A 12,505-nucleotide genomic window follows, 5' to 3' on the forward strand; every position below is an offset into this window, starting at 1 on the left:
AAGAAGACACCCTTTACTTAGCATTAGCAATAGCATTAGCGGCGGGAGTTGAGTAACTAATGGCCTCTTCTATCTGACTTCAACTCAACTGGGAAAGTTTTATGAAGAAGACTAAGAGTCAGATGACCGTGATGGATGGGTTGAACGAAAAGGGAAAGGATGGAAGGAGGAAGGACGCGTGACATGTTGTAAATGACTGGCAGAGAAGGATGCGTGGGATGCATAGGTGGGCGATAGGAATCGGATGCGTGGGTGTTTGAAGGGTGGGTGAAAGGTGAAAGAAAGGATGCCTGCCTGGGTGGGTGAAACTGTATGGGCGATAGGAATCCTCCGGGGGTTTGATGGGTCAAACTCAAAGGCAAGCAAGGAAGGAGGAATGGGTGGTGGTTTAAAAAAAATGCAAGTGTATGTTGTTGGTGAACGGTTTGTTGAGAGATTAAGAAGAATCATAGCCATGTTTACTTTGAATGGATGGATGCCTGGATGGTATTCAGTCATAGCAGAGGTGGAGGCTGTCACTGGATGAAGACAATGTGAAAGAAAAATAAACAGTGCCAGAGTAGCAAAGCCAAGGGCGAAAAATAGAATAAGATTAAAATAAAAAATATATATAGCTAATACAGCAATGCAGTGATAAATTGAAAAATCGCTGGGAAGAGAAACAAGGACTGTATTTTTCAAGGTTTGTGATTCAAGGTTGTATTTCCAAATACTCCCTTGACTCACAGTGGTTTGCAAGCACAGCATATATATTGTGTATGTATGTACCCATACCCACCCATTATCAATCGTCTCCCTCTGACTCTCAGGCCCACTCCCTCCCTATGTCATTTTCAACCATGTCAGCCTGCCATAGGTGACCTATCGGCTGCATGATTGGTTACACAAACAATCAATAGTACCTCACGTCGTCCCTTATATAATCAATGATCATTCGGATCAGATTTCATCTGTCTTGTTGTAGTAGTCAGGGTGAAAGTGAAATTGAGAAGTTGCCATTGATGTAACAGAGTATGGCCATAATAGAAAAATAAGATAATTGTGTAGTTGTAGACTACAGCTGCCCTACCTGCAGACAGTGGTAAATAAAAATAACGTGAGTCTGCGACACGAGTATGTCTGTCTAGGGCACAAGCTGACTGAGCTGGCAAGGTTAATTTAGCTAAACAATAGAGAGAGAAGAATAAGACTTGTCTACTCCATAGTGCCTAGCAGTATTGCCTGAAACTCCCACTGATGTTAGAGGCCGAGGAAGTGGGTGGATACCGCAAATGTTATGTACTGTGCGTGCTAGTGCTGTGCCACTATCATTTTATTTGTATAATTCATTTTGTGTTACTGTTTTGCTAAGAGTATTGGCTACAATTGTGTTTTTTCTTTCTTGATATAGCTACTCCTTCCCAAACAAACCCACCACCAAACGGAAAGGAATTAGCAGACATGGCCTGGCACTAGACTCTAGTGACATGGAGAGCACGTGACCCATGTCTGGGCATACCCGTCCCACTCGGGGTGACAAATGCAAAAAGAACAATTGATGGACAGAATGCAGAACAATGTCATACATTCATCCCAGTACAGAGATCTGGGCCTAAATCCATCGTTTTTTTGCTCACCATGCCATTCTAGTTTGGACCCAGCCTTATGGAAATCAGTCTTGACCCTGCACCCAATGCCAACAGTCCAGCCCAAACTTCCACGCCTTGCAGCAATATGTAGATTTCAATTTGGGACTCTTTTTCTTCGTTGGTGCAGCCCTAAACAGTAGAAAGATTAGACGCCTAACCCGAGTAGTACAGGCAGTAACTAATCAGACAGCAATGGCTCTAGGAAACATTTCTGAAAAACTCCAGATTACAAGAATTTCAACTTTTCAAAATAGAATGGTGCTCGATGTAGTGCTCGCTGATCGTGGTGGAGCATGCCGCGGTAAACAACGTTTATAACAAAACTTTTTGTACGCAGGGAATCACAACGCGGTCGTTACAACGACCGCGTTGTGATTCCGCATACCATTACTCCGCAAGTCGGAACAAAGACTTGCGGAGGAGGGGAAGGTTTTGGATTTAAAATCCAACACCTTCTCTACTGTCCGCACAGACTGGAGTTGGAACAGTAAATTATACTATTCCAACATCCAGTGCTCCCCCTCTGCAAGTCGTTGTTCCGACTTGCGGAGTAATGGTATGCGGAATCACAACGCGGTCGTTGTAACGACCGCGTTGTGATTCCCTGCGGACAAAAAGACTGCGGGATAAGGAGGCATATTCGCATGCCGCATCATAGGGAGTAGCTGTTGCGTGTTCATTCCTGACCACGCCTCTTCTGTCTATGATGCCATTTCTAAATTACACAAAATAGCTGCAAAAATACATCAAGACCAAGGAACATGGTCCTGGTCTGCCTGGTTACAGGGACTTATCTCCACTTGGGGTTGGAAATTGTTAACGGGAATAGTAATCATAGGAGCCATCTTTCTCACCTGTTGCAGCTACATTCAATGTGCCCCTATGATATGCACCACTGGTATAAATATCTGTAGCCTCCCCAGCCAATGTTCATGAATTGAATAGAGAAATGATTATGCACACCGAAATTCATGAACTAATGAATATTAATGTACACGATTAATATATGTACCTTCTATAATGTATTCAGCACAGCTGAAAAGGAAGGACTGTGAAACCTTAAAATCTGAATCTCTCGTTTACTAATTCAGCTGTGCTTCATCCATGCTCACCTTTGACCTGTTGTCAGCCTGACTCTATCCTTGACACCACACTTGCATAAACATTAGGTCACAAATCTAAGTTGAGACATTGTAGGCTGCGTAAACATGGAAAGTCAGCACAAAAGAACAGCTGATGTCTGCACTGTGGGTTTCGTGTGTATTTTAAACAATGATAAAGCCTTAGAAAAAGTTTGTTCAGATAAGCCTATCTTGTTATGCAGCTTCAAGACGCGACAGTTACACAAGGCACCAAGGTTGTTGATTCTTACCGATTGTCTCATTTGTGTGTTCTTCCCAGAGCTCTATTTATCTCTGGGCGTTCCTTGTCTGTGTTTTTCTCTATATAAACCCATGTAACCATTGCTTAGTCTATTCTCTCCTTGGGTATCTTGATGGCACTTGTCGGATGGAGACCCATTCATAAATGATTAAAATAAATGACCTATGGTTTGAATTCGCTTCAATGTTGTTTCCTCCTTACTAAGAACTTGTGGCTAAGTGGTGTGACCCTGCACCAGCAGATTATTAATAATTTGCTCCACACCTTTATTTTAGCATTTCTATTTATGTATGGAGAAAACTAGGAATTTAAAATTACACACCCTGGCATGGCTCACTCTCAGTGTACAGTGGATACTAAAAACTCTTTTTTTTACTGGAATCCAATATGGAACATCCTGATATGTTATCTCCGGATTCTCATCCAACCTCCTCCTGCGCCGCTACAATTTCTTCTAAGCAACCCTCTAATATACCAACCACAACTCCGCTAACAGCAAACAAAAGGCCAAAAAAGATCCTCCATCACCTGTTAAACCTATTTCCTCTATCTCTATGGAGCTCCTTCTAGATGAGATCTGCTCCTTGAAACCCTATATGGAGGAAACTAATACAAAGCTTCAGCGACTGGACGACAAATGGTCTCTGTTGGAAAATAGAGTTGCGAACATCCGCGGCCTGTGCAGGTAAGAGTGGTTATTTAATTTTCCCTCGTGGTCATCTGACGAACCCCCCCCCCAACCCGGCCCCACCGCCCCACCTCCCCACCGCTCTTACCTGTATGGGCCACGGCTAGTTGCGAACATAGAACAGCAGATGCTTTCTATTCAGGATACAACTCAAGATGTAATGCAATTCAAAGCGCAAGTGTCAAACCTTTAGAAAGTTACTGAAGATTTAGAAAATACCAATCGATGCAACAACCTTCATGTTTACAGTCTTGTGGAGGAAACAGAGGGTCTCAACATATTTCCTTTTTCAGAGTATTCTAGGGGCAGGGTACCGCCACGAGGTCTACTTTTTTGTTGTTGTTGTTTAGGTTTAGCCAATGGTTTCTTTGGATAATATGGGGCAGGGCGAGCAACTTTATCAGCAGCTGGTTTAACAAGGGTGTAAACTGAAGGTCGGGTCCCCAAACTATTACGTACCAAGGACGTATACAACTGTGGAATAATAATAGGCAGCTCGCGCTCACAGTCTGCAATAACTACAACGCCAAGTCGCTGGTGTATAGCCAAAGAAGCTGCTTCACCTTTAAAATTAGAAAGAATAATTTCGAAGACAACTGAAAAATTACCAACCAGTTTCATTCCCAAATCTAGGGCAGGACCTGCCCCATGTTCACTCTGTATTTGTTTCAGGATGTTCGGCAGAACGCCCATCGTGAGAGTGCCAAAACAGAGAGTATACACTGTGGCAAACACCGTTCCTCAGGTGTTGCAGTCAGCTAAAGAGGGAACCAGACCGTTGGGCAAACACATTGTTAAAATTACACATTTTTCCTGTGGTACTGTAAGGGGAATCACAGAATCAAGTTGATCAATTTTTCTGGCCAATCCAAAATGGAATGTCCTCATGATTAGGTGGGCGTTTGCCCATAACAGAATTCACAATTACAGGACTAATAACAAGACCCGCAGCCTGATGTGCCTGACCAGGCGCCCCAGGTGTAGCAGGGCCAGCCAGAAAGGTACGGAAAACAAATTGTATTAAGCGTCTATACAAATGAACAACCTGTTCATATAACAACAACGTATCAGCTAAATTTAGCACAGCCAAATTCGGGTAAGGTGTAAAGCCAGCAAAAGTAGACCAGGTGGCCCCATCGAACAATGCTATCGACATGGGGAAGGTTACCATTACACCAAGTCTGATGTTCCCAGACTGTAAGAGGAATTTTAAGAAGTGCATAAGGACAATAAGCGTTCGGTACTGCAGCAGCAGTATAAGTGTGAAACATATTCTCATTAGCATTGACAGCTGGAAAGGTGACCCAGGAATAAAAGACTTCAAAGCGGTATGATGTGTCCACTTCAATGACACAAACTGCTTTGGCCCCTGCATTAGGGATACCATGCACAAGTAAGTGTTGAGTAACGACTGGGTGGCCGTTCACTACAATGGCTACACCCATATTCAATCAGCCAAGGATTCAAAAAGGCAGCACATAAGAGGGTATAATCCTTTTAATATTCAAACTTGAAAAACCAACAGAAATAGGTGTGTCCTAAACACTAAGGAGAGGTCCCAAGCAACACGGACATCTCCGCAAAACAGTGCCAGGGAATTGTGGACAATCACAAGCGCTACTCAGGGGTCCTGCAAGTAAGTACCAGACCAAACGCTGGCGGCATTATGCTGCAGGAATTCTGCTTAGAAACATAACTATACTTGAGACCACAGAACATCAGCAGTTAGGGACTGAGTCACCATACCACCTCAGTACCGTGAGCCTGAGTCCGACTAGCTACAGTGTCTCACTTTCCCTCCTACTCATACACAAAAAGACAAGTGAATTGACACCGCAGAACCCAACACTCCTGACCTGTACAGGGATTGTGGTGCCAGGACATTCCCTTTTACTCACTCATACACATCCACAAAATGATATGACAGAGGCACGAAGGAAGTTTAAAATGTTTATTTAAACTATTGTGCTCTAGAATGCAGTATACGTGCCACAATTAGAAAACAACTGCCCAGCAAAAATACCATCAGCATTGTCAATATACCGCATATTATGAAAAGCCCTGTCATATTATAAGACAGAATAGCCTAACCCCTGTCCCCTTCTACAGAAGCAAACTGATTATACCACAAAGATCTCTAGATTTTCGTAGAGCTCCCCGTATCTTAGCATACACAGATGAACTTTCCATATCTCAGATACAGGCGTGATCTTCACTCTGGAAATATCTGTGTATCTCTGTCGGTTACCTTACTGTGCATACCTATATGACAATGTTCACATGTTCATAAACAACAGCTGTATTTCTGTGTTGTGTCTAGGTGCAAGTGAAGGACCAGAACAAAATAACAAGGGACGTTGTTTGACCTTGTCTGCTGTCCAGACTAAATCCCAAGAAGGAACAGAACGCGAAAACAATGGCAGGTTCAGTGTGAAAATATAATGAGGCACAGAAGCAAACGTGTTTATATAGTAACGTGTGCAAAACGAATGCGTCCTGTGTCGTGCACAGTTAGGCTAACATAGGCAAAACTACAATAGGCCCTGTGTAAAACACATGACGGTTTCTTATAAGAAACCGTACACATATTTCCTCCATTATTCATAGCTGCTTGGAAATATCTTGCATAATTCGGCTTTACTGACGTATGCTATTACATTCTCAAGGAATCACTGCATAACCATAAACGTTCCTCAATGTGAGCATTGTTAGCATGCCTAATAATTTGATCTTTCATTAGCTCTTTGTGCTGGTGGTCAAATTTGCAAGAAATTGCAAGTTATTTGAGAGGGCACGTAATTTTCTACAGTCTCTCTTTCCCAACCAATATTCTCTGAAAGAACTACGTAGACGATGTAAAATATGTTTCCAAGTCATTTAGTGATTTTTTATAAATATCAAATTCTTCCACAAACCTAATTTTTTCGACCTGGTTGCATATACGTAAACCAGCTCACCCCAAAGCATGTAAAGGACTTTTTTCCTCAGCAGAGAAAAATATTCATGTTTTTCATCCTTGAAGGCATGGTGGGGTTAAGAAAATGTTTGTGAAGCTACTTAGACAAAATAAACAAAAAGCACAAGTGTCCTTTAAAGTCTGACCTTTTGAATGATATGTTCCGTCTCACAGTAATTTTTTTGCAGTTCTGTTAAGTACTAGTAGATGTGAATGTACTGTACAGTTTAGCCGGGGATGCGCTCCAATGCTCCGAAGGGCAGTTGGTGCTGCTCACGTTTGGGTCATGAACGTGACCCTCGTGACGACTTTGACGCCAGTGAATCGTCATAGGTCTTGCGCTGTATTCAGGGAGCGGAGCCGTAGCGCGTGGGTGCGTAAGAACAATGGTGGGGAGGAAGCGTGCGGTTATCACGAGAGCATGAGTTCAACGGCACAACTACGTCCCGAAATTTGAATTGAAAATGCTTCACTCGTAGGATCGGAAACAGTAGCGGAGTCCCTTAAGCTTTGCAGACTCTATGGACAGCCATCCAGCGCAAGCAGGTTCAGACCAGAAGTTCCTTCAGCCAAGGACTATATCATATGCTGCGCAGGTCAGAAGTAGATGTGAGGCCAGCTCGTCGCTAATTTTTAGAGAACACTGCTCACTGAGAAGGTAGGGGTATACTTTATTTGGCAACAGCCCCTCAAGGCAGCTACACTGGAATCATCTTGATATCAATTGTGGACCCCAGAATACAGAAGACTGCGAATCAGAATGTCTGGGCCCTTTGCCAAATATACCCCTAAATGCAATACTAAAGACCCCTGTAAACGGTAAATTAAATTCAGTGGTTTAGGGATGATGGCAACTGTTCTGTGTTTATTTTTGTCTTTGCTTGGAATATTTGTGAACATTATGTGTTTTTGTTGCTAATAATGATTGAAAACATTGGACTGCCTGCGAATGTGAAATAGTTTGCGATCATCAGCAACAAACCTTTTATTGTGATCTACCTTAGCTGAACGCACACATCTGTATGTCTGTTTGTGTTACATTTGCAAGATAAAGGATGAATATTTCCCACAAAGCACATCAAGGACGACCTATCCTCCACTTCTTCTTCTCTTGTTTATTTCTAGCAGATACACAAGGCCTCCCACCACAGGAGGCTATCACAAATGCACTTTGGGTGTCTTTCCCAAAAAACACTCTGAATAGTAAAATGTTGCCTTAATTATGCACTGTGAGTGGGAGAGAGGTCTGCGCAACTTCCAGACTTGAAAATGTAAGCTAGATTTTCCACCCAGCAGCTTACCATTGTAGCGTCTTCCCCAGCCCAGGAACGTGCATGAATTACTCCACACAGGAGCTGCTATCAAGCATTAATTTATACTTGAGCAGGGACTCACACATAGTGCATTGCATCATACTTCCCATTAACCACACCATAACACCTCCCCACATATTATGTGTTCTCTCTTCAGAGTACGATCAGAACCACGAGGGTCCTGGTGCGCATGACATGAATATGCTACATCTCCCCCTTTGTTAAATAAAAAGTGACAACCATCATTTAAATCACATTTCTTCGATTAGTTGACAAGGTGTTCGCGCTTGTCTGCTGGCTCGGGTGATCCGAGGTGATCGATGTTTACCCTGATCGAGCAACGGCAACATAGGCTTAGGCACTTGAGGCAGAACTGCTGGCGGGGTCACCTCACACGTGGTTTCAGGACATGACAAGTGTCAAGGTAGGTGTTTAAAATGTGAAGTGTCCTGAGTGATGGATCTCCCAGGACGATGTACTATTACCGTATGTCCCTTGCCTGCCACGACCTGTACAGGATCAGCGCTAAAAGGAATGTCCCTATTCCTTCTTTATGTCTTCTGAACCAGTACCCAGTCTTCTTAGTCAAAGACTGTCCTGGCATCAATGTTCACACTTCCTTCTGCCGCCATTGAGAGCACGTGCTGTTCAGACGGCTTTCGTCGTGCAAGGCAGCACTTACGACTTCTGCAAGCACTAGCCTTGTGCTTGAACCTGGGTTACTGAATGCTTCAAACGCACTTGATGGTAATAAAAATAATTTATAGTTATAAAGCGCGAAGATATCACCCCCTTAAGGGTTTCGAGGCGCTGGGGGCCGTCGGGGAGTTTAAGTGAGCTTTTTCCCAGAATCACATGATGCTGAGCTGCCGGTGGCGCCAGGGATCGAACTGCGAACCCGTGCTCCGGAGTCCGCCGCTCTACTGCTGCGCCATACCTCTCCCATGAGTGAGTAAGTTCTATGTTTCTATTACCTTGTTGTTCTGATTGTTTTATTGGCTTTGTCTGATTCGTTGCTCTATATTTGGGGAGCGGTGCAGCGTTTTGAATATGCTCCTCTGTAGGGCCTTTAATTTCTTCTGCAGCCGTGTACAGGCTGGAGCAAGGCTTTGACTCCACATGTGCCAGTTGCAGACCACTCTCCATCCATTCTGGGCACACATGGCATGCACAAGCAGTTTGCTGTATCGCTGCAAACTGTCAGAAAGAACAGTCTTGTCCTCGTGGGTAACATAACCCCTACTCATCCCCAGTAGATGCGTTCTCCCCAGCCCAGGAGCATGCAGATAAATTACCACACATGTGAGCTGCGATCAAACACGACTTAATTCTTCAGCATACACTAACACACTGCGCATTACATCATGCTTTCCATTAACAGCACCCTAACCCCTCCCTGCATATTATGTGTTTCCTCTTTATAGTCCTCCCAGAACCACAAGGTTCCTATTGCACATGACATCCATATGCTACAAACGCCACTTTAACCACACACCTACAGGGATCCTACTGCTATTGGTGCTTCCAGAAAGTGGTGCAGAGAGCTGACTGTTTCCTCCTGACTGCAAATATGCTTGTAAACAAGCCTGAAGGCCTTGTTGAAACACTACTGGCCTGTCCTGATATTGCAGTTGATCTTACTTGTGTGGAGGCTCCCAGTCAACTCAAAAGGTCCAGAGAAATAAACACAGTGCTGTTAAGCCCTCTCTGCAGGCCTCATCCAAGATCAGAGGAGAGTTTCCCCAAGTAATGACTGCTGCAAGATCTTGTGAGAAGAATGTTTTCTCTGTATTGTTTTAAAATTTGCTGACCCTGCTGCACGGTTGCAGCTCCTCGTTTGCCTTTGTGCTAAGTTGATCAAGATGACCTGATGTTTCATTGTGAACCTTTTGTGGGATGGCACAACTTTGTTGTGTTTCAGACATTGGTGTCTCCCCTTCATCATCAAGTCTGATCCCACAACTGTGGAACTGCTGAGCTGTAGCATCTAGGGCTAATAGGACACAACCCTAATCTTCATGGATACTGTAACTCACTGAATTAAACTTCAAAATGCTCAGCATCTCACCTGTAAGGTATGGTTGCATTGCATTACATTTGCCAATCGATTTTTTTTTCAGTTAACTTGGCATCGCTCCCACACCCCATTTCTGTGCGATGTTGCATTTTTCTATGGTGCATCCCAACGAAACCCATGTTTTCTCAGTTTGTGTAAGGTCAATGGCATCCCACACATTTATTAGGCAAAGTTTTGGGGAGGCCGTCAATGTCTTACTCCCAGCCCTCTCCATTTGTTTAGTATTGGCGTCCAGTATGATCGAGAAACTGGGCAGGTCCAGATAATGTAAAAAAAAAGATCCCCTTCTGGCGATATCATCTGAGAAAAGAAGGATCTACCCGTCTGCCCATTTTGACTAAAACTCCCGCATCCAGATAAGCTTGATGCAGGATCCTCAGTTGGACCAGACGTAGTCTCATGAGGATGGCCACCTCTCTAGGAGAGGCTAAGGCATCGCGCCAATCATCCTCCTCGAGCAAACCCAGGTCCAACTCCCAGTATTGCCACAGACGTGCTAAAGGGTCCGGGCGGTTGTTAATCAATTTTTTTGTACGTGAAGGATATGGCCTTTGTATTCATGGGATCCAGTAGTAACCCATCTTCTAATGGAGAGGCCTCAGGAAGTGGGTCGCCCCCTGGCAGCACTGCTTTCAGTGCGTGGCTGATCTGTAAATATTGAAATGATTCGGTCTGCGTGAGCTCGTATTTCTCCTGGAGGTCGGTGAAAGTGGCTAGTCTCCCTGAGTTCCATATGTTCCCCACCGTTGAGATGCAAATCAGGTCCCACTTATCAAACCCGGGGCAGGCACACAGACGACCCACGAATTTGGGCTCCCAGAGTAGTGTAGCGCTTGTGATTTTACTGTGCCAACCCATTTGTTGATTGACCCTATGCCAAGTTTCAATTGTGCGCGCAGTAGGTCCAGTAAGGTTTAATTTTCGGGGGTTTGTGCATAGTGCTCTATTATATCCACCCTGCCCCATGAGCCACCAGACCGTGCAAAAGTTCGGATCCTCATGATCCCCAAGTGCCCATCGGTTAATCACGACTAGCTGAGATGCTTGATAGTATAATTTGATATAATGCAAAGCCCCCTCATACAATCCTGCCGATAGCTTTTTCATGGCAATCCGTGGTGCCCGGCCGTCCCATAGCAGAGCGCGTACGGCACTGTCGATGTTGGTGAAGTAGGAGTCAGGGATTTTATCTGGAGTGTTCTGCAACACATAAAGAAAGCGCGGCAGTGCCAGCCATTTAAAAAGGGCTGCATGTCCCAAAAGAGTGAGGGGGAGAGAACGCAAGTGTTTGATATCGTCGCGGAAGCGTCTCAGAGGTTCCTGCAGGTTTGGTTCAAAGAATTGGGCTGGGTCAGTCGTTAAACGTATACCTAAATAGCGAAAAAAAAGCAATTCAACAGGGATGTCATATCCTCTTGGATTACGCGGTGGTGGCCCCCACAGTATGGATAGCTGAGATTTAGACCAATTAATTGTACACCCTGAATGAGTGCCAAATATGTGGAAAATGTGGAGAATACGGTGAAGGGTAGATGATGGAGAGGCCATGTATAACAGAATGTTGTCCGCGTACAAAGAGATGCGGTCTTCATGATCCTCCATCAATTTAAGTCCACGGATCAGGGGGTCTCCCCTCACCCAGACCGCTAGTGGCTCCAGCACCAAGGCAAATATTAGGGTCGATAAGGCCCGACCTCGCCGGGTTCGCCTTCCCTATTGGAACTGTCTAGAAGTATGTCGTTTCACCACAACCTGGGCGATCGGGCAGGCATATAGTAGTTGAACTCACTTTAAGAATTTGGGTCCGAATCCCATCCTCTCCAGGACTGTGAATAGGAAATTCCATTTGATGGTATCAATTGCCATCTTGGCATCTAGGGACAGTAGGGCTGCATCCTCCCTGATTGTATGGTGTCTGCCCAGCACCCCGTTTAAACGTCGTAAATTCAGGGCGGTATTCTGTCCTGGCATAAAGCCTGATTGGTCTGGGTGTATCAGATCAGTGATATGGGGGAATGAGCCTGCTGGCCAGTAGTTTTGCTAATATTTTTGCTTCTACCGTAAGAAGGGAAATAGGTCTGTATGCCTTGCAATCATCAGGTGGCTGGCCCTGTTTGTGTGTAACCACAATTGAGGCCAGTCTGATACCTTTTGGCAGCATCCCTTCTCCAAAACTTTTGAGGTACATTTGGCGCAAAAAGGGGGACACTTTAGAGGCCAGTGTTTTGAAGAATTCAATTGGGAACCAATTAGGTCCCATAGCCTTGCCCGATCAGATGTTGCGAATCGCCAATTGTATTTCCTCCGTAGGTTCAACCTCGAGGAAATCTCACTCTTTAGGGGACAAACAGGGGACTTTGATGGTTGAGAGCAGGTCCCCAGCCGCTAGCGGCGAGATTGTCCCGAATGATGTATTAAACTGATTCGAAAAAAGGTTGCAAATGTGTCCGCTATCCGCTG

This window comes from Triturus cristatus, chromosome 1_1, assembly GCF_964204655.1.
Source record: "Triturus cristatus chromosome 1_1, aTriCri1.1, whole genome shotgun sequence".
In the NCBI taxonomy this organism is placed as follows: Eukaryota; Metazoa; Chordata; class Amphibia; order Caudata; family Salamandridae; genus Triturus; species Triturus cristatus.